Source organism: Numenius arquata, chromosome 5 (genome assembly GCF_964106895.1).
Source record: "Numenius arquata chromosome 5, bNumArq3.hap1.1, whole genome shotgun sequence".
Taxonomy (NCBI): domain Eukaryota; kingdom Metazoa; phylum Chordata; class Aves; order Charadriiformes; family Scolopacidae; genus Numenius; species Numenius arquata.
The window spans coordinates 42550396-42574904 of record NC_133580.1 but is presented as its reverse complement, the minus strand read 5'-3'; positions in this window follow the sequence as shown (position 1 = coordinate 42574904).

Below are 24509 nucleotides of genomic sequence, written 5' to 3'. Positions count from 1 at the left end.
TAGTCCTTTAAGAATTTGTATTTTATTTTTAGTCTAGATCATTACTTTTGAAGCAGCATATTTGAAAAATGTTTTTCAAAACGTCCTCTGCTTTTAGCCAATTTATTTCACGTACATCTATTGCATGTAATGAAATTGTCTATTACTGATCATTTTATCACTGATACTTTTACTATGCTATTTTAAACTGAGTAGAAATCTAATTCTCCTATGGACAAATAAACACATGGTAATTGTGGTTTGATGAAAACTTGCAGTAGTGTACTTTTTGTAGCTTTCACTGTAGTTTTGGCCAAAATGTTTTTACCTTTGATTTTCTTATAAGCCAATCTACACATTTAAGACAAACATTTGGTATATAGTAAAGAATAATGAAATGCATGCACAGTTAGATTCAGACAATTAAGACATTGAATTACCAGGTTTTAGCATCACCTTAGTGACTGATGGCAGAAGTGCTACTACCTGCCTTTGCTTGAGAAATGTGTTAGAAATCTTAAACATATCACTCATCAACTCAAGAGCATATTTTAATGACCTGTTAAAAATAGTACAGAATAAAGTTTTTTAGAGTGTAATGACAAAATGCATCTATTGTTTGCCTCGGAATTTTTCTCTACTGATAAAACTGTACTTTGACGATGGTTAGTAGAAAATCATTGGGAAGGTAGCAGGTGAGCTTACAGGTGGTTTTGTAAAGATATATTTCATATGCTATTATATGCAGGCAGGGGGCTCTTGTATTTATATTTTGAATTTATCTGGCCAGCAACATATGCATATATTTCTAAATTGAACTGTACTTGCTGCATATGCAACAAAACACTTGAGCTGTCCTTCTATTTGTAGGTCTGTCCTGTGTTCAACAGAAATGCCACATTGCCACATTAGCCCGCAGTGTCATTTATGTTTAAGACATGCAAAGAAGCATTTCTACCTAAAAATATCAGAATTATTGTACAGAACTTCACCTTACAGACCAGCAATCTAGACCAATGTATAAAGCCTGTTTTGGCCAAATTCCAAGATGAGCAAAAGAGAATGCCTGGGAAGACCTGAGAATAAATAACCCAAGTAAATGTATAGGTGAACAGAGGTAATGCTGGTAGAAAAGTACTGTGGGAATTTCATCCTGCTGTTTATTGTGGATCTGAAATTATGTAAATATGTGGTAGTTCTTAAAGTGGCTCTAGGTTATAAACTGCAGTACTGTAGAAGTGACCCAGAAGGTCTGATTACCTTTTGAATTTTCATAGGGCCTGTCGCTAGCCGCTTCTGGTGGTTTTGGACTAACATCCAAAATACAGATACCAGACTTTGAAATTCAGCAGACCAGTTTTCCTAAGACAATTCTTCTTTAATTTACAGTTTGAACAACATTTCTGTTACAATTTTGCACAGAACCAGTGTGCTCAAGACTAATATGATATTTACTGAGTGTTTTTTTCGAGTGCTTACTTGAAGAGAGTTTTTTGAAAAATCATCACTTGAAAATGGATGTTGTATATTTCTACTGCTTCTTAAAATAGGGAGAAGGAGTTACCAAGATAGATTTCCAGGTGAAATATAAGTTACTTTCAGGAAATCACTGTTACTAGTTTTGTATCTTGCATGAAAATGTATTGTCTTCTTATTTGTGTTTCTTTGATCATTTTAAACATGAGGATGAAAAAATTAGATAGTCTGTTAATGATTTGTAGGTGATGATATCTAGCTGAAGTTGTCCCATAATAAGAAGTCATTGTGGGCTTTTCGTTCCAAAACTTACTTTCCAGCATAGTCTAATCTTATTCTTTAAAACTTGTATTGTGCACAATTTGTTTTGCTACATGTAAGATAATGATTTTGAAATTTTAATCATGTAAAAACTACCAAAGGATCAACATTTTTTTTTTGTAATGGAGATCTCCCACTACTGCCTTAGATGGTTTAAATGTAATTCTCTCAAAAAATGAAATTATAAAAACAATAGAATAATCTCCTAATTTGGGGAGTTTATTCTTGGATATTTGTTTCATTCATGTGGTTTTTTTTGGTTTGATGAAATACTCCATTCATTTATTATTTACTTAAGTAGTGCAGAAAGAGATGCTGCTTGAAATTCAGGAGTGGCTCAGTTAGAAGTGCTTCAGCAGAAGACTGGGACTATGTGATATTTGATGTTGCCATGGGAAACTGCTTTGCAAGAACATTTGCAGAGCAGATGGACCAAGATAAATAAAACAGATACAGGTATTGAATAGAGATTGTGTAATGTTCTGTGAAACGACAGGAAAACATGAACTGATGTCTATGTAACATAGTCTTCGATTCATCCTTTTTTAATGGGTATGCTGATAGTTTAATTTTCAGAACACAATTCTTTATAGCAGACTTGTTTTGTCTTCCTTTAAATCAGGTAATACATTTTCATGGTATTTTATCTTATGCCATTAATAAACAACTGTCTCAGTAGTGAAGGTTTCCTATAGATTTTGAGTTTTCAACAAATCAAAGAAAATTTCAGGTTTATCTGCCTCATCTTCTGTTTTATGCAAAACCAGTAATGTCCTAACTTTATGCTGTAATTTACTACCTTTTGGACTAGCCTCTAAAGTTACATCTAAGTACACAAATGCTCTGGAATGAAAAATCTTTTTATTTCAGATGTTATAACTTTGTTAGCTTAACATGCTGCTGGCTATTGAGAGCTCTTCTGTAATGTTATGCACTAGCTTTTTTCCTTGATTTAAAAACTAATAAAAAAGAAAAGACACATACCCACCCTGTTTAAGAACTAGAATGTCTTTGTACTCGTATATTTGGCACAGAGGTTTGTTTCCTTAGCAACATGAACACAAACGATACCCATGTGACTGTATACATGCAACATGCCTTTGTAAGGGTACATATGTACAGAAATCCACTGTATGTTAGTTTACCATGTATTCTTTGTTCTCCTTGACAATGAATAAAGTAGACATGTGCTGTTTATTTTTTCTCTAAGGAAATAGATATTTAGAGAATTTGAAATATAATTTGTAGTCATATCTTTATCTTTTCAACAACTCAAATTCAGTCAGGAGCCTGGGATTGCTGAGTCTTTCTCAGGGACCTGAGAGATGGTTTTATCAGTAAAGAGTGTGATGAAGAAGTCATTCAGTGTATTTGCCTTCCTCATGTCCTTTGTTAGTGTTCAGCAGCGGGCCATCATTTTCCCTAGTCTTCCTTATGCTGCAGATACCCCAGTAGGAACATCTGTTCCCCTTCATGTTTGTGTGAGTTTCTGTGCGAGTATCCTACATGCGTCTTTCTGATCCCAGTGAAGTCCCACTGCATGCAGACCTCTTAATTCCTACTGTTCCCTATGCTGCGTGAATTAGCATGCAGGCTCTTTGGAGAGATACAAAAGCATGCTGATTTCCCAGAAAAGGTAGGAGAGCTTTACCCAGAATTCTGCCTGGTAATCATTTCCCTATGTATGTGGACACAGTTGGGGTGAGACCCCTACAGTCCTGGTTTTTTGGTTACAAATTTCCTCCTTTTCGCATTGCCCCATGCTCTTTGTTTGCCAACCTGGTCCTTCACTTCTTCACTTGATTGTTGGTTATCCTCTCCTACCCCTGTTATTCCTAGTTTGAAACTCCCATTACTGGATCGGCTATCCTGTTGGCAAAAATGTTTTTCCCCACTTAGGTGAATATCATCTCTGCTAAACAATTCTCTGTCCTTGTAGAGCATCCCGTGATCATATAAAAGCTAAAACCCCATTGCCCACGCCAACTGCACAATAAATTGTTGACTTGCAGGATCTGTCTTCTACTCCTCACCCCCTTTTGCCTTTCTGGAAGGCTTAAGGAGAAAACTGCCTGAGCTCCCATGCCCTTTACACCCCCATATACATACCCCACAGCTATCATACCTCACAGCAACGTAGTCAATGCTTGATGCTTTCCTGATTGCCCCTGGCATTATCATTGATGCCAGTGTGGAAGACCAGCAAACGGTAATAGTCTGCAGCAGCCTTTCCACAATGTCCTGATCTGAGTCCCCGGCAAGCAGCAAGCCTCCCCAGGCAACAGGTCAGGGTGGCAGCTGGAGGCCTCCTTCATCCCCCCAACAGGGAGTTGCCCACTGCAGTTGTCCACCACGTGCTCCTGCGCAACTCGGGTTTAGCTGCTTTGGGTGCTTTGCTGGATAGAGCTTGTATTTTTTGGCCTCATAAGATAACTATTGTAGTTAAGAGTTTAATGTGTTTTATTCTTTGTTTTGCAAGCAAATGTGCATAAAAATATTGCTAGTGAACAAAGTGTTTGTTTTGGCTTTTTTGTTTCATCAAGCTGTGTTTATTCTTTAATGGTATTCTGCCAATGCCACACGGGTTAGCTGGCTACAGAAAGGCTTTTTCCACTAGTGTGGCTGATAGAGGGAAAACTGTGTATGGTTTTCCTGTGCTTAGGGAGATCAAGGATTAATCTCTAGTTAATCTCAAATCAATCTGAGAGTCTACAGAAAGATGAATGGGAGCCAGTATATGGTATAGGATTTGATAAAGGCTACTTAAGACTACCTTTCAAGTCCAGAAGTGTTGTTTTAGGTTGTACCATCTGGAAGACACTAGCATTAACATTTTTTCCAAAGCTTGCTTCATAACATGATTTAAGGCTGTTAAGTGTAGGTATACAATATTTCAACATGATATAACTGGTTTCACATGTCTTGTTTCTGTTTGTTCTAGGAAATGAACCCAGGAAGAAATGTGAAGGGCCATGTGAAGCTCTGTCATAGCAGAAATTTGCTAAAAGATTGTTTTACCTGTAAGTTCTTCTTTCCTGTTGTTAAATGTTAAATTATATTCATACTACTGGGAAAAAAGGGTTTATTTTGGCATTTTGACTTGCAGCTTGACAGTGAAGAAAACCTTGCCAAGAGCCTTATGTTTAATGCCTCCTATTATTAACTTGCTTTATTTTAGTGAAGAACAAATAAACATTTTTTTTTCTCTTCTATTAAGGTTTTGAATCTAATGAAAAAGATTTTCATGTTGTGTCATTATAGGTTCTACATCCACTGTGATGCATGCTACGCTGCAGTAGCTTGTTTTTCAGAAATTCTTTTAAAAGTGAATGAAAGGTAGAAAATGTCCAAACCTGTACAAGTATATGAAACTTTCCTACTGAAAAGTTCTTCAGCAAAGATTGCCTGTGCAGGTGCCTGCTGTGACTCACACCTCTTCTGGATTGGTCATCTTTTTCCAGAGTTATTAAATTATATGATAGTCCCCTTTACAGTTGTCAAAAGTTTCACACAATACTGGTGAAATTTCAGCAATTGCCCTGTGTTATCCTCAGTGTATTAAAATGACTCAGATGCTGAAGCTTTTCCTTCAATTTTATCAAAGAATCTGAGGGGATATTCCAGGATATTTCAAGGAGACTTTTATTATTTGTCAAGGAAGAGAGAAGAAAAAGTGCTACTCTGATAATGCTGCCTTAAAAACTGCATTTGTCAGAGTTTCAGTATTATTTGGTAGGCTTAATTACTTAGGACTAGTCAGGCAAGTGGTTTTCCAGTATCATAACAGTAGCCTTAAAAAAACCCACAAAACCAAACAAATTGAAAAGAGGTAAGACTGAATTAGAACTGGCTAATTTATTTCAACTTCACTTTCTCTTTCGATTGCTCTGTTCATCTCTTCGTGTCTCTCTGAGAAATGCAAGTATTCTAAATGTGTATATGTATGTTCGTGTGTGCAAGTGCGTGTATGTGTATCAGTTATAGATATTTATATTCATTGAAGATACAAAGTACAGACTTGACTTGGAAAAATCTTAGGTGAGAATATGGAGAAAAGTCTTTGACAGGATGCAAAAGTTGAGAGCCATATTGCACTTAGAGCTCTATACAGTACAGATGTAGCCTCCTAGACAACAAATGCGTAATTTGGAGTCCTGCAAATATGCTGATTTCCATCTGATTTTTATAGTGTGACTGCATTTGAGGAAAAAATAGCAGAAAATATGGGAAATCTTTTTTTTATCTAAAATGTTGTCTATTTCTATATAGCTACAGAGAATTCTGAAGCCTGGTTAGAGAACTGGCAATATGTGAGCATGGAGGCATATTTTCTTCCTGTGGCCTAAGAACTGATCCCGTATCTATTCTTCCCAAGTGCTAGTGAGCCTCTTCCTGGTGTGTGTTATGAGTAAATGTTCACATACATGAGATACTAATGGAGTATGAGCATTAATAAAATACGTCAAAGCTACTATAGTCCTAAACTTCATTGCCATCATTTTTTCTATTATACAAAGCTTTATTCTCTAGGTATAACTTCAGTTTTGCAGAAGCATTGAAGATAATTGTGCACTTGATGAAATAATCCTTCATATGCTATCACTCTTATATGGAGTAGCAGGTTGCTTTGAAGCCCAGGTAATTGAGAATTACAGTGGACTAGAAACCTGCCTATACTCCTTAAAGAGATTCATGTGGGCCAAGAGAACTGTCTTTTTTTTTGTAGGAAGTACAGGCTTCAGCCTGTTTTTCCTAAACCTGTTGCTCCAGAAAGATAATGGTCTGTCACTGGTCCTTACCACTAGTGGACATCTATGCATCTTTAATCTGCACTTGGGGTGTTTGTGCTGTCTGATGCCCTGACAAGAGTGAGCAAAGGCTCCACTTCGTCACTTTGCCAGTACAATGACTTTGTACTCTTTTCTACATCTGGTTCATATGTAGTGGTAATATAGAGAGGAGAATATATTTTTGCCTCTAGTATATCTGTGTTGAAATGCTGTCAAGACCTTAATTTCTTGTTTATTTGTGCAATTTTGACCATGGGCATTTGAAAATGCTAAGGATATTGTTGACAATTTCTGCAGACAATTCTTATGGGATAATCTGAACAGGAGGAAACTTGTAAGCACTGATTAGATAAACGTAATAGTTTTATAAATTGACATCAGTTAATACAGATTTTTTATAAACATTGGACATACTGTTTTTCATTAAGTGTGCCTACTTTGGCAGCATTCTTCGGAGAGAAATACTGAGAAGAGGAGAAAAGGTTCTAGAGAGTGATTGTTGGTATAATAAGGGCCTAATAAAAGAGGTAATAAAATAGTTTCTGTTTGGAATAACTTCTGACTGGTATTATATGCAGTCCAGAAGGAATGAGATGCTTTATTTAACTAATTAAATCTTGCTTGGAGAGCTGTAGGCAAGCAATTCTGGTTCTGTTTTCTTTGAATTCTCTTTTGAATTGATTGTCAATAAGTTAATGAAGCTATGGCAGCACTCTATTTTCACAGATGGCTGGACTGGCTTCTTTCAAGTCTTCCTATACACCTCTATATTTAGTGCTTAATCTATTCACTTCTTAAGGAAACAGAGGACAGTATCAGAGAGGCATGTCACAAAGCAGAATATTTGCAGCTTCCTACTGAAGGCTGCAATTGACTTTTATAATTCACATATTCAACCATTAAATTGTTACAAACAGAAAAGACAAAAGAAAAAGAATGTTGTTGTCGCTGCAAGAGAGAGAAAACTAACATTTTTTAACCATGAGATAGTTCCAATTTATTTGTCTCAAGTCTTTTTATTAGAAATAATTCCATACTGTTAATTGTGCTATTGATTAAAGTATTTTTTTTGTACACTTAAGGATAAATCTACTATGTCGGGTAGTATTCCAAATAAATCAATCAGTATTGCAAAACCAGCTGTCATGATACACAGACAAGTAGCTATATAACTTGCTGAGATTTGTAGATCATGGTGGCAATTACTTCATGATGATCAGTTTGGCATATTTTTCTTCCAAAGGGACTTTACATTTATAATTTCTATTAATGTTAGTTGGTGAACAAGTAAGAAAACCAAAATATTTTTCTACCTCTTTTTCCCCAGAGATGGATTGTTTTGTGTTCAGCTAATCACCATCAAAATAACGTGTCCTGTGCTTATAAAAGATGATAACTTTATGTATCTTAATATATTCTATGTAAAATAAGTAGTAGCACAAAGTCTACTTCTATATTGTTATAGAAGCAGAACAATTTCTAAATATGATAGCTATTCATTTTGACAGAAATTTAGGAGGATAAATATTCTGTTTACACAGACAAGAGAGTAAATTATTCCTCTTTATGAAAGGCATGTTTGCTGATGCACAGTGACAAGAGTTCATAATTTTTTCTGGAGCACTGAGCTTTTCCCCCTATTCTTTTTATGCCCTCTGTGAAAATGCTTTGAAATACCTTCTCTTGATTTCACTGAGCATATGGGATTGGGTCCCTTATTTGGAGATCTTGGTGAGAGTCCAGTGCAAGTATGGCAAAAGGTGAAACTGACCCAGTTGAAGAACAAAAAGACACACTACCAAAATCAGTAGTAAGAATTTAAGTGATACGTGGAGAAACTGGTGAAGAATAGCACAGGACTTTTTTTGTTGAAGATTCTGGCACCCTAAGAGCACATTAATTTCCAAGGAGTGTTTTGCACAGCTCTAATTAAGGTTTCAGTGATCACTGGAGATGAATCTTCTTCTGCTCTCCCCATGCCTTTTCTTTTGTCTTTTTGAATTAAACTCAGACTTGAACTTTATTCTCATATGTTACCTGGTGTATGATTTTGTTTTGGCTTCTGTGAATATATTCAGGGCGATACAATTTTTAAGTGTAGCATTTTTGCATGCTGTAAGCATCTTCCTGATCATAAGCTAATACAAACCTGTCTTGCAGAGTAAGGTGAATAGAATTACTGTGAAGGTCTTTCATCTTTTGCTTCATTACTTATTATGTAGAATTTTTTAAATAAAGGATATACTGAGGAATATGGATTGGTATATCTGAACTGATGACACTAAGAAATACAACAGCTGTCCCTGTTGTTGCTTGTTAATTTACTTTGCTGAGGTATAATTTCATGCCTTGTTAAAATCACAGATGTAACTGTGGTGTGCTGAAGGTGAATTAAGGGGGCAGGCTCCGTGAGACTCCTGTGTTTTTAAAAATATATGATACCAAATTTCCACCAGTAGTACTGAAAGCAATGGGCAACAAAAAATGTCCCATAAGTTAAATATGATGACACAAGAGAGTATCAATGCAACTAAACTGAAATATTTTATCCTTTAGGGTCAGTATGCAGTCCATGTTTTGCTCTATGTATAAACTTCCTAAATCTCAGGTAGTGTCAGAATGCAAGCGTAGATATCAAAATGGTGCTAGTGAATATGTTCACAGCATTTGTAAGCCACCAGCCATGGCTTCATTAGCTGCTGAGCATAAGGAAATCTAGAGAATTGTGTGAGCTGACTTGGAAATTAAGAGGTTGGTAGCTCATCATGGAATAAGCAGTGCCAAATTTGAAGAAGTGTGGGTGAAAAAAAAAAAAAAGACACACAAAGTAAAAAATGATCACAAAGAATTCTTATGAACTGAAGATAAGGTACTCTATTTTGATGAATAAAAAAAAGTTTTGAGGTCCAGTGTGAGATAAATGAGGGAATGGTACAAGCAGTGAGTACTTCTGACTAGCAGTGCTTATTTTTTATTTCTGATTGGTCTAATGTTTTTCAAATTCAACAAAAGACAACTTCTTAGTTTATTTTCAGTGTTGTGAAAATGTACAATAATTAATTCTGTAATTCTTTTTTATCATTAATAATAAGTTTCTGGTTAATTATGTGTTGGCTTACAGAATGTGTGGGAAGGAATTATAAATGCTTTGATTCCCTCATTTAGCATGGTGTGATTATAGTATATGCTTCCAAATTATACAACAAGATTTGGCTTCAGAGCCTCCCTCAGACTGAGCTTGCATCTCCCTCTCTTGAGGTCACTACCTTGACTATGCTACAGAAGTAGCTTGGAAGGGAAGGAATGAGTACCATTATATAGCCTGTCATTTATACTTCACCTGCTTATTATACTCGTTGGATATTACTCCACAATTAGTCCATTGGCAGGAAAGGGTACCCGGGATTAAGAGACAGTGAAAATTGGTTTTGCTGAGTATTTGCAAATAGTTGTTTGTCCTTCAAACAAGATTAACATACTTTAAAGCAGGAGTCATAATGGTCTTAGAAAAAGTGCAAAGAGAATTTTCTTTAGCTTAATTCATATCACTTAACAGGTACAGCAATTTTGGGTGAGATACAGTATTGCTATGCTCTACATCTATATCTCATACTACCTGGTTTCAGGCAAAAAAAAAATCTTGTTTCAGCTTCCCAACAGATGAAAGGTTCAGCTCCTGTATTGGTAATTTGTACAGTGTGGAGGGACTGCGTTGTCATAGAGATGCAAGAGGTGCAGCAGGATCTCCAGAATGCCCACACAAGGACATTCACCTCTGTGACGAGCTTATTTTGACCCATAGAAAGCAGAATACTCCTGAGAAATCTCATAATGGTAGAGAAGCAACTTACAATTTCTTTCTTCACATTTCCTAGAAGTTGATGTATCACTGAGTGTTTTGTCTCCCTCCTCTGAAGGCAGGTTTAAGGGTGACTGTCTCAGGAAATGGCATTCTGCAGGGTCACTATTTCAGGGTCTACTGATACAGTCTGGGAGACTGTAATGATTGTGGCACTCTGTGCCTTCTACAAAGCTATAGAGGATAATTATGAGTATTTATTAATGTGATGGACCAAAGACAGCACTGTTTTTTTGGGCTGATTCATGCCCACAAAATGGTCTAAGGATTCTCCATTTCTGCTGCCACCTTAGTAGTTTCCTGGAAAAAGGTATAAGTTCTTGGCTCTAAATTTGAATGGGAGAGGCAAATTCATACTTCTATAATTGTTTTAATTGCAGTTTATTGTAGTAGTCTATTTCAGATAAACCTACACTGCATGAGTCATAAGAAATTACTAGCTAGAAAACAGTTATAATGTCAAGAGGTGCTTTTGCTCCACAAATAACTAGTTCTCCATTAATGTCTGGTCTATGTGTCTGTAAGGTTGTTTTTTGGGGGGGGTTTGTTGGTTTTTTTTTTTTTAAATCATGTGTGCATTGGAAGAGCACACACCAATGTGTGCATTGGAAGAGCATTGCCTTTCAACTATGCAGTAATCTCTGATAGGTTGCTTGTATTTTTAGATTTTGGATGACTGTTGTACTCCTTAGGCTTTAATATATCCTTTTTATACAGTTTTTGCTTTGTGAATAGTTTCAAAGTGACCATGACTATAAGCAGAAGGCTTATTTAAGCAGAAAATAAACTAAAGAACAACACCAGAAATGGCTGTCAAACTGACAGGAGGGCTGTGGGAATACTGATATGTTTCCTGTGCATGTTCGTATTTTTGTGATCAATCACAGTAAGGAGTCAATAATCTGAAAGTAAGTAAGCAAGCAAAACTTGTCTGTGCTGCTCTCTGCAGCTGTCTGTTAACTAAGAGCTAGTAAGTATTAGCAGCTTGTGGTTTTTTTTGACTAGCCCAGCAGTGTACATAGTATTTATTTTACAGAGCTGTGTAGAAGATCCTGAGAAAACAAGATTTTGAGCATTATTGCCACCTCCCAACGCTAGCATTGCATAGCCATTGGAGGTGCAATCCTGGGCCTTTTTCACATTCAAGTATCTTACAATTAATGGTAAAATTGGAAAAATATTGCTGATAAGATGGCATTTGTGTGCTTAAATAGCTAAAATAAACAGTTATAACAATAAACTGTAGTTTAAATATGGCTAAAACTTCTAGCAGATAGAGCCTGCAGCATTACTTGGTCATGTTCTCCTCTAGTTGGGCTGGAACACAGCTGTGTGCTTCCTGCCTGCACGCAAGGGTTCCCTGCTGAGGCATGTGGCTCATGCATAGGTAAGAAAGGAATGACAAGTCTTGTGAAGGGACAGCTGGGGACCATTACTAAGTCCTGTAGTACGCAAATAGCCTATATACCTTCAACCCTCACCTGGAATGCTAAGCATGCTGAGCACTAACTAGCAGTTTTTAGAATGAACACTGCTGAAAATGTAAGGTGCAATGACATGAATCCTTACCTGTCTGTCTGCTGTAGATCAGTCTAAAGATCTGTTTTCATTGCAGCTTGGACAAGACCATGTAGACTGCCTTCACAAACCATGGAGAGACAAACAGGTGTCTACACAGTTTCAGATAGGTAAAGTTTAGAAGTAGTGCACTCTACTTGCAGATCGTACCTGGTGTCTCCCAACCAGATGAACTGGACTCCAGGATTAGCTAGATGACACAAATACAACTTTGTATAAACCTGGAAGGTTTTGCAGCATCCATTCAAGAATTCTTGCTGAAGTGAAAGCTTCCATTGATAAACTCTTTTGTGTAAAATGTCCAGAAAGTTAACTGCTGAGGCTAACTTAGCACTGACTAACTGGTGTTAATTTCACTGACTATGAACATTGTCCAGACATCTGGCTTGATAGAGGAGAGTAGGTGCCTTGGTGGTTAGAGTTGGAAGGAACCTTAAAGATCATCTAGCTCCAACCCCCCTGCCATGGGCAGGGACACCTCCCACTAGACCAGGTTGCTCAAAGCCCCATCCAGCCTGGCCTTAAACACTTCCAGGGGTGGGGCATCCACAACTTCCCTGGGAAACCTGTTCCAGTGTCTCACCACCCTCACAGTAAAGAATTTCTTTCTAGTATCTGATTGAAATCTCCCCTCTTCCAATTTAAAACCATTACCCCTTGTCCTATCACTACACTTCCTGACAAAAAATCCCTCCGCATCTTTCCTGTAGGCTCTTTAGGTACTAGAAGGCCGCTATGAGGTCTCCCTGGAGCCTTCTCTTCTCCAGGCGGAACCCCAGCTCTCTGTCTGTCTTCACAGCAGAGGTGCTCCAGCCCTCTGATCACCTTCAAGGCTCTCCTCTGGACTCACTCATCTCCTCCAGTTATGAAGGATCTATCTTTTTCATCTGTGTTTCTGCGGATGGAGTTTTTGTGGATTCCGTACTGTTTAAGTGAACCTAATGGTGTGGGACTGCCACAGTGAATAGTAATGACTTTGTGGCAACTGTCTCTGTGAAACTGTGATAGTTTCCTCAAAAAAACAGAGGGCAAATATATGTAATAGTTTGGGGTTTTTTAGCATAATTTTTGCCCATCCATCCTCCTGAGTTTCCCTTCCATTTGTTGGTTATACAAAGCTTTGATTTGATCATATTAGGTCGTACCTATAATATGCTTACTTTGTTTATGTTAGAATGAGTCATAGCAATAGTCTGTCTTGTTTGTTGCAATAAAAATATCCCAATACCCATGCTTAGTTGTTTTCATGATTAATTGTGGTCTCTGAATGGAAGAAAAGACGGTTAATACAGACATAAGTTGAGCACTGTTATTATTGCAAGAAGTGGGAGGTGGGCAGGGTTATAAAGATTCTTTGAAATCGGTGAGTTTGTTCTCCTTTTGTCATTTTTAACAAAACATGTCTATGTTGACACTGCCTAAAAGTTCTAATTTTAATAAGACCAGTTTTCTAACTTGCTAGATATGACAGGCATATTCTTTTCCTGTAGGAGTACCTACAGTCTAAATATAAAAAAAAAAAAACCCACATGGGTTGCAAGTAAGGTTTTACAGCTGTAGCATTTTCCTTAAATGTGGCTTATTTCCTCTGTCCTTTAATCCTCGTGTCCCAGTTGAAAGGTTGTTTCTTAAAAAGCAGCTTACAAGGAAAGTTGTGGTGAAGTGTTAGTACACTGCAAAAAAATAGTTCATATTGGGTAAATGAAGAAATCGCAACCATAACTGAACAGACAGCATAGGAAGGCAGACACTCACACGTGTCATATTCATAGTCACCAGGTGTGTTGAGTAAACTGGGCTGTGTAATTCAAAGGAGGGCCCTTCTCAGCTTTTTGTTACTCATATACCACCAGGGACTCATGCTCAGGAAACAGTGGGGAATTTCAACACTTTCCTAAAGCAAACAGTTCCAAAAATTGCAACTGTAGGGTGCTTGATCTAAAAACAGATTTGTACCTGCTATTAATTGGATCCAGGGGTGGACTTCACAGCATGCAACAGAAAGGGAAAATTTTATGTTTGCGTCATGAATGTAATGAAACTCTTGACCCAGTGCCACTAATAACTGTGGCTTAGTTGACACAATCTTGTAGCTTTTTTAAGCTAGTAGGACAGCAACATCTCAGGGCTGTGAAAAGTATTTCATTCATAGCTGGGTAATAGGAGAGAACAAAGCTTCTTCATTCATTGTTTGTGTCTCATAGACACCAGCTTTTTAGTCTTTCTGGTAAATGCATGTTACTGTATTGTTATTATAGGTCTTATTCTCTGTTGTGTCACTTCAGTTTTCCTTCGTATCAGTGAGGGAAAATCATCTAGAAAGGAGTCATTTTTTAACTGCATTTTCTATCTGAAATGAGAATTTCTGTGGGATAGGAGAGCTATGGGTTTTCAGTTAAGTTGGTTTAAGTTTACTGCTTACTCTGGAAAAAGCCAGTGGGACGAGATTTAGGCGATAAAATGTCTTGTTAGGCAGCTGAGGAATATTGGAGGAGGTGAGCAAGAGGCAACTAGGAGAAAGTTCTACTATCTATTTATGAGATATAATGTTATTTTAATGTAAATGATCCTTAAAATACTAAAATCTACGAAGTGTTTGTCAGTGGATGATATTATAAAAGGTGGTAATCAGAACAAGATGTGCCTCGTTAGTTTTTGTGAATATTTAAAATGCAGGCTTTGTTCAAGGTGCTTTGAGACTCATCCTTCTGGGAAACATGGAAATGCTATGTATGCAGCCTTTCCTGAAGGAATTTAACAATACTTCCCCCAACTAATGTTTGGCTGAAATGGAGATTTGCAAAAGTTTGGTTTCTGCTTAAAAAAAAAAAAAAAAGAAATTTTGTTTTTTTTAGATTTCATTTATTTTCACCTGAACTTGTTCGTTGCTTTCATGAAACACATTTGATATCTAATGTGTCTTGTTTTATGGTAAGACCAAAATTTCAATGAATTCTGTTTGAAGAAAACCCAGGATAAATCAAGAAAAGCTTTCAAAGATATTCAGTGTAGATTAAATCCATCAGTAAGTGAAAAGGATACAGTTTTCAAATATGATCATAATGGATTTTCCCAAGAATTTGGTGTCAAATGGCCTTTGAAATTTAGCAGGCACAAGGCTTTTAACTTATTTAGACTCTTCAGGAAATCCGAAGTCTAATCCCAGTTTTAGGCACTAAATAAGTAGTACCCAAAATGGAGGATCTTTAGGTGCAGAATTCAGAAAGAATGTCTTAGAAGAAGGCTGATTTTATTGTTTGTGAGTTCTTTTTTTACTTTGAAGCTAGCATGTGTTTCTAATATGCCTACTAAATTGACACAGTATAGTCTTATAGTGATATTGTCCAAAGACTTTATTAATTTTACCCAGTTCTTTCCATTTTGACATTTTTTCAGCTGCTTTATAACTTTTTGGTTTCGGTTTGTTTTTTGGCTTGTTGTTGTTGTTGTTTTTTTGTTATTTAGAAGTATTTACTTCGGAATATCTGTTGGATTTCTCTATGCAGTTTCAAGTATTTCCCAGTGCTTTAAAATATCACCAGTGTATATTCCTTATTGCTAAAATCAATATTTTTGTGCATTGAAGAAACAGATTTTCCACACAGATTAGCTGGAATTCATGTAATATGGTCTGATATCTGCATATCATGTCCGCTTTGAGACGGATGCACCCTTGTGTTTTTGCCACACTGACTACGTTAATAGTGATGAAGATATATTCCCTGCTTTCAATGTTTATTACTAGAAAAAAATCTGTAAGTTTATGCTTAAATGGTCTTGAAATGTGCAGCTTTTTATAGTTGCCCACTGAAAAAATATATGAAAGAATATATATGTTGTGTATATGTCTTCTTATGCTGACTTCTGAACAGGTTTAATTTCAGCCTGTACTGGACATACGTGAAGAAAACAGTTGTAGGAGTTAAGTGTCTTCTGTCCTTTTCTAGTTACTGATTATATACTGATCAAAGGCTTTAAAGGTTTTTATAAATGTTATTTTACACCCCAGATTCCTAGAGAACATTAGAACTGTTCTGCTGTAAAAATCTGAGATAATTGCTAATATGTTAAGGTACTCAAAAATATAAAATAAACTTTTATCAGTATGTAATGTCAAAAAGCTGGTTAGCTTTATGGCACAAGGGAGGGGCTAGTAAATCTTACTTCAGTCCTGAGAATTAATTTATTAGCTGTTTTTAAGCAGGAGATTGACAAATCTGACCTTTTGTTAATTTATGCTCTTAATAACCTCTTCTGAATCTCTTAAAAATGCAGTTATTCAGTGAGAAAAACAAGAAAAAACTTACTTTTTCTGAAAATATTCTTGGGAAGAGTGACTTCAGAAGGCATACTGGAGAGCAATTGTAACTTTTTTCCTGATTGTTGTTGATTGATATGGGCAAATGATGAAGAATTGTGCTCACCAAAGGCAAAATAGCCATGCGGAGAAGCTTGGCACTCCGAAGTGCTTAGTGGAACTTAAAGGAACTGTAACTAGTATTGGGTCTTCTCAGGCTGGGGTTTCTTCCAGAGCTTAAGTACTGGTGTGATGATAGAGCAAAGTGCTTTTCATAGTATCCTCACATTGCACAGGAGTTCACTGTAAAACATCATTTTAATGTGGTATTGAAGAGAATTCAGGTTTTTATTGAAGCTTGAAAGAACAGATAAATGTAATAGCACATTACGTTTAATCTTATCTTCCAAAGCCAAGCATCCAGGCAGAGGTAAGATAAAAATATAATCAAATTAATCTTGCAATGTTTAGAAAGCTGATAATGGGTAACACCAAGACATATATGACTTCAATCTGTGGTAGAGTTCTGTTAATTGGAAATGAATATTTAAAGTACATAACCTGCAGAAATATATATAGAGAGTTACAATTATTTGCCTGGGTGTTTATGTTGAAAGATGCTTTTCCTTTAGGAAATAATTTTATCATCCTCCTGGCAACCCCCCATCTGAATTACCGCTGTTAGATGCCTGGTTCCATGGAAAAGTAACAAACAAAACAAACCCCTGCAAAACTCTTGATTTCTTAATCAATAAGCACCATGTAAAAGCATAGGTTTCTTATTTCAGTACTCCTTTTCAAAAAATGTTCACAGATTTGATAGTAAATATCGGATCCTTCAGAACAGGAGCTTGAGGGATTTGTTTTCTGAATCTGGGTCTGCTATAATTTAAAATGAGAGTTTAAAGTTAGTATGGCAATGTCCATGTAAGTGTAATAACTCATTATAGAATTAGGTAGGCAACAAGAAATTAGATTTTATTAGAAATTAATATCTTTGTAATAGTTATGTGGCTCTGTTTTTGGTATACTTCCACAGCTTTTAGATGAAATTATAAACTTAATCTCATATTTTTTATTTTGTAGTTTAGTAACACTTGGAAATTCTCTTGATCTGGAGAAAATAAAGAGGAATAAAGAAGAAAAGGCTTGTGTATGTGTAGGAGAATGCTGTATCACACATTTCTAAACTTAATTATCTTTATTTAATCAGAAATGTATTCCATGTTTGTTAAAGAAACAACCTTTTCTGATTTCATTACGCTTCTCAGGCATGTAGAGTTTCAGCCAGGGAATGTGCTTTGTTTTGAACTCAGTCAGCGACCCCTATAAAAATGTTTAATTAACTTTTTGCCAATGTCAATATAGTTCTGTTATACTCAGAAGGCTGGATGAGCTCCCTCTGGTGGCTCATTTACATCGAAGTTCTTTTCTTGCCTTAAATATCTGTTTACTGAAGCGAAGAAGGCTGCTGACCCCAGCTATCAGTCAGGCATCAGTTCCTTGTGGGCTTACGTTTTAATTGAAAAACATCAATAACTTTCTTACAGAATGAAACACCAGCATTTAAATTCACAGCAGTTTCAATTTGTTAGCAAAATAAATAAAGAGGTGCTGGGTAACAAAGTAAGCAAATAAAACTTAATATATTCCTTCTAAGTCTAAATTGCACAATATGTGGGTGGCAGTAATTTAGGAGTGGCACCTGCTTACAATAGTGCTTACTCTTAAAGTTAGGAAATACTTGGATATTAAAGAAAATTATTCAAGAATGTGAAGTCTGTGTTCTCAAAATGATTTAATCCTGTAGCTGACCTACAATTTGAGTTAAAATGAATCTTGGTATCAGAATCCATTTAAGCTATTTCATAACATTAAAGAGAAGCATAATACATCTCACTTATGTATAGTCTTTAAATTTTGAAGCCAGAAGTCTTTGTGGGTCAAAACCACCAGCAAGTTTAAAGTGAATTCGCCACCTCTGTAATGTTAGTTTCCACAGATCTTTTCAAATTCCATGCTGTTGTAATTTAATGGGATCCTTATTATACTGGCAATGAACCGTCCTTTCTCTGAAGCAGTGAGAGATGTTTCAAAGCCAAACAACATGCAGACTGGGCATAAGGTTAAATACTTGCTTCAATATAAAAGTTTTCTTTAATAAGCTATTTTCAATAAAGCTGATTACAGAATAGAATATTAAAAAAAAAAAAAACTAGAGAAATTATAGTTCCTGGAATGTGAATATTTAGCCAAAGATAAAATTCTGCCCAGGTGTTTCTGAAGGAAAGGAGGACAAAAGGGTCACAGCAGATGAGAATAGGAAGGAAATGACAGTATTTTAAGCTTTTAAGATAGAGATGCAAAATAAAGGGAAAAATACAGTATAACCAGCAATAGACACCTGTAGGAAGTTGAGAAGAAATATATTCTAAAAAGTGTTTTTAATGAATATTCATTTGCATTTTTTAATTAATATCTTGCATTTTTTCATGTCCTTTAACCATTCTAGCAGCTGAGATTCACAAAGCAAATAATGCTTAGCAAACATGGAAAATCTCTAAAGGTAGACTTTCAATATTCACACAGATGGACCTGGTTGTAAGATTTTAGTTTTGATCACAAATTGTGCATCTGTCTTCAGTCTTTGTCAAATAATGATCGAGAGCACAGTTCATAGTATAAGCTCCAATATACTGTGCACCTGAATATCTGCATTAAAACCAACCAATCAAACAAACTTGGTCTTCCATTCTAATTATATGTAGCCAGTAAAAGAAGCAGGTGGGTTAGCAAATAATAACTTTGCGTTGTGCAGGTTTTTTAGAACAGTTTTCCACCATGTCCAAATTCAGAATCTCCTTGATGTTGGTGATCAGAACTTTGAGAAGTGAAAAGTCTAATTTTTGAGGAAATTACTGGTGTAGTTTTTTCAGGACTAAGAAGAATTGGAAATAACTTGCTTGGTGCACCCTGGGACTATGTTTACATTTTTGCAGCTGATCATAATTAGCATTTTCCAGTCATCCTTTGATTAAGAGATATACTGGTCCTTCTTGTCAGTCTGTGCTCCTGGCTGCTACCCAACTTCAGAGATACATTTATCACTGTTCTGTCATTTCATATCTCACTTTCATCAAATCTAAGTTTCAGCTAGGTAAACTTTTATTTGATGCATTGAGCATATTTTAATTCAGTCTCAGCTATTAGTTTTTTTATTTTTTAACTTGCTTTTTGACTTGTGCCTTTCCATTACCTTGGATTTTCAGGTGTTCTAAAAGTGCTTAGGCAGTATATCTGCACAGACTATGCCAGTGGTAAATAGGTTCTTCCATGTTTGCACTGACTTCTATTTTAGCCTCTCCGTGGAGGAGAAAGAAGACCTGTGCTTAGTAATGCTGTGGATTAAATAATATTGTGCATAATAATGCACAATGTCCTGTGAATGGCAACATGGAAAAAATACCCAAAGACATTAATTTGAAATTTTTAGTTGATTACTTTCTTAGTACCTTTAATACACCTATATTTGTGTTATATTATGTGGTACTTCTCAGCACTTTGGTCAATCATGAAGCTACAGGTGGGCAAAGGGAAAAGCTACCAAAACCCTCCTGAGGATCTAACAACACGATGGCTACATTCAAGTCTATATCAACTCCATACAGCATTTAAAGTGACTTCTAATATGACATCACACAACCATTTGTTCTAATTTGCGAAGAAGGCAAATTCTTTTCACATCTTTTATACAATTTTTAAGTTCAGCTTTTGATGAGGACTTACTTGCACAAGAGTTCTGCCTAAAACTCTTGCATTCCTGAGGCTCCTCGATTTGAAGCCAGCCCACAGTGCAGAACAGTATTTGAGACATTTGTCTGGAACAACAGGTTTTTCCATTCAGAGGAAAAGATATCTGGAAACTGGTCCATGCTGCTTTGAAATAGTTGTATTTGGTTAAAGATGTCTTTCATATTTGCCTTAATTCCATGACTAACTCTGTACTGCAGTAGATTTAAACTTTTTCTTTTTTCTTTTTTTTTTTTTAAACTCTGAGGGATGGGAGAAGATCTAAAGGAATTTTTCATTTACCTGAAAATTTCATTTGGTTCTAGTGTCACATGACTAGAGGATGCTGTGAAGCCCTAGGGATTGGTTTACATTGGTCTTGTTTGGTCTGCATTAGACAACTGCTAGCTGCATTTTTAATTTAGGAGTTAGAAGCTTCTGCTAGTTAAAGTGTTCTTCAACCCAGCTGATCATTATCAAGTAACGGTATCCACTTTCACAGCTGCTGTTGTGATCAGACTTGCTTCTTTCTAAGATGTGAACATAAGACAGGCTGAAAGTCACAACAACCTGCATTACATTTGCTAATATCGGTGAGATTTGTGTCTTCTTTTCTTTTTCCCTCTCAAAACTTTATGTAAGAGAGTGACTGCTATTCTAAAGAAAAGAAAACCACATTAATTATTTGTGAAAGTACCTCCTTTCTGACTTTTACTTCTTAGTATAACACGCTAAGTTTTATACTGATTTTCTGATATACTGATTTCTGATATACTGATTTTTATACTGATTTACTGATTTCAGAATAAAGCAATGTGGAATTGCTTTATTCTGAAATATCTGCAAAAAAAAAAAGGAAAACTTGTGTTTAAAGGGTGTTATTTGAAGTTTTTATACATATATATATTTGTGTACGTGTAAATGAATAAAGGCCTCAATACATACTGGTATGTAACCCTAATTTTTAGGTATGTGCTGATATGGTTTTGATAGCTTGACAGCAAAATTGCATTTAACATTGTAAGCAGGATTCTCTTCTTTAGGACTTATCTATAAATTCTTTTGAAATCTGCCTCCTGACAATACCCCTTATTATTATTGTTTGCAGTTGTTACATGCTTCACCCTTTTGTAATTTTGTCATCAGTGTAGGTCAGAGGTGAGAGGCTCAATTGCTTTGATGCATTTGTTAACACCAGATGGAAATCGAGTGCATCCTTTGCAGAAATTTTGGGTTACAGATGGCTTTGTACTTTATACAGGGGTATATCTAGAACTGCAGTGCATCTTGAGTGCAGTAATGCAATATTATGCAGCCCAACCTCTTTCATAAAACCACATTGTTTTGTTGTGTTCTTAAATAAAATTGTGATGAGAACAAATTAAGTGGTAGAGTAATATTTATTCTTCATCAATTTCTTATTAAGGAAATGAAGGTAATACAGGTGCTGCAGGTAATATATAATAGTGACTCCTGAGGACACTGGAGATAGAGACTAGAGGTGAGGTAAGACGTTTGTAGTATATAGGAAGCATGTTAATAGGTCTGAAAACATCTATAAGGGTGTTAAGTCTCCCCAGTTAGATAGTAAAGGGAGCGTAGTATATACAGTGTATGTAACTTTGCTGTATTATTTTTGAGGTCAGTGAAACTCATTCCTAGATCTCAGCACTATAGGCTATAGGTCTGTACCTTTTCATACATGGTATATTCATAGCCAATGTGTCTTTTTGTCAAATAATGTGGAGCCAAAACTACCAACATCTAAGCGTTTTATGCTGAGTAAGAAAGAATTAGATTTACCTGTTCCTGACAAATGATAGTGTTATTTATGCAGGGAAACTTACTGTGTTTTGTTCAATTCAAGAATCTTGCAAAAATTTGGGATTCTGTAAGTGATGGCAACAAGGCAGAGTGATTATATATAAGCTGCCAGTAAACTGACAGTACACTAGTACAGTGTTTCCTTCCTTGTCGTTGTGTTACAAAAGGGGTTGTATGACTGTTTTTCATTCTCGTTGACGCTTACATCACCGTAGTTGGACCATTAACCATAGTTGATCAGATTCTCTTCTTACTTCAATGCACTTGGCTTGTGTAAATGAGTATGGTGAGAAGATAGTGTGATCCTTATTAAATTAAAATAAAAACATTGTTTGTGCATGTAGGGTTAGAATTCTGATCCCTTTTTGTTGTCTGATTCTTATGGAGATGCTTCCAGGGATGGTTTGCGCAGCAAATGTATGCATCCTAAGTATGAAAGAAGATGTAGTACTCTCAAAGCCATGGGTGGAGAGAGTAGACGAAGAGGTTGCATGTGTTGCAGGCTAGAACAGAAACACACAATGTAGTCCACAGCTAGGCAGTAGACCTGTGTTGTGAAACACCAGGAAAATTGTTTCTTTTGTCTTGATTTCCTTCATGGTTACCAAGATCTGACTGGTACAGTAAGTATGTACTGAGAGGAGAGTGTTGAGTGGCTAAAAATGAAGTTGGATCCCTTGACTTCTCTGGATTGGGATTAGTAGAGTTTCAGACTGTAAGCAAAAAGAGGGTAATTCTCTCTTCTGTAGGTACTCGCTTCAAGAACTGCGGATTGCATTTCTATAACTGAAATCAGTTACTAATGGCCCACCCAACACACATCTCTCTTCTCTGACACATCATTTTCATCTGCTCCAGGTCTCCAATTCACTTCTGTTATTGTCATCTCCTCAAGGCTGAAACCCCACCTAGTTGCTTTGCATGGCAGCTCCATACGTCACTGAGCAGCTGTCACGCTGTCCTTTGGGTGAGGCATGGCACCACAATGATGGCACTTTGGGTGGAACATTTGCCAAAATTAGTGTTATTTAAATAGAATATCCCAGGCTGATCACGATGGGGAATGAGTGGAAGTTACCATATTTTCTAACAATGGAGTATGTGTGTGTGTATATATATAAGTATGTATATAAAATCACTTTATTTATAACTTTGAAGTACCTTGGGACTCTGGGAGATAAAAACACATTGTAAATTGAAATCAATAGTGTTTTGTTTCTGCAAAATGTGCTCTGATGTTGTATTGCTGTTTTGAGATCACAGGTGTATTAACACCTATGCAAAAGCTTTACATTTTATAATCCTATATAGTAAACTCGAAAAAAGCAAAGAGGGAACACTGAACTAAAGTGTGGGACAGAAAAATAATCCCAACCCCACCTCTGCCACTGACTGTTATGGTGTGCCTTTGGATGTAATCCATGTTTTCCAATTGATTTCTTACCATGAAGCAATGGTGCTCTCTGTATTTCGACATAAAGCAGAATGAGGCTTGGGCGTTTTGCGACTTGTTTCAGCACTCAGGCTGGGAAGAGCTGTGTCCAGTACGTGTGCTGTGAAGCAATCACATGTTAATTTGAAGTCTCCACATGGTGAAGAATTGTAATTAGTGAACCAGATGATAAGGAACATGCGAGCATGGATTTACTTAATGATAAGGTATACACATTCCTTTGGACTAGATTTTTTTGTCATATACTTTTTAATGGACAGGTTCACTGTAGGGGAAAAAGGAACCACAAGACTTCATAATTTTAAAAGAACTCTGCACATTGCACCCTTTAAGGTTTTTATTCTGGCTAACTAAAACAGACATAGATGGGATTAAGGAGATTACTGGTTAACCTAGAAATCTCTGACTGGAATCTCAAATTCAGAGAACTTAAAATGCAAAATTATTGGCATAGTATCAAAAGGCAGGTTGACTTTTTTAAGTTTACCTAGACATGGGAACACATGCTACAGGAAAGCTCCATTTTAATACGTCAAAACCACTAGTTTTCTGTCTGTGTTTTTATCAAACAGGTAAGTGATTTTCATGACAAAGCAGAGCCAGGTTTAGGGATTTTAATCCGGTTATTCCTCAGAGGAAGGAAAAGAGTTTGTCAGTATCTTTAAAACTTTCTGTTAAACTAAGAAGGAATTTCCTTTATATTATAGTATAGTTTAATATTAATGGTTAAACTTTACCAGTCTGGTATATATTTCTTGGTTTTGAATACTGCTAGAATAAATTTTTATATTGCAGCTGTCTTGGTAAGCAGGGGCTTGTCTTTTTTCCTGATTTATATTCAAAATTCAGAAAAACATCCCTGTGTACAAAGCTGTTTAAACTTACATTCAAACTAATTTTGAAATATCAGAGAGCAAAGATGGAATAAGCATGTAAAATATAATTAAAATGTGTAAAGGAACTGTGTAAATGGCAATAGAATTAATTTTATTCTTTGTAAATCTGCTTCATGACTATGGATATAAATAAAAAAACATACGTAATATATAGACAAATATAAAAATGTGCACAAATACACGTGTCTTGCAACATCTGTAAACTCCTAGTACAGATTATGATTCTTTGTTAATGTGTTTGATTAAA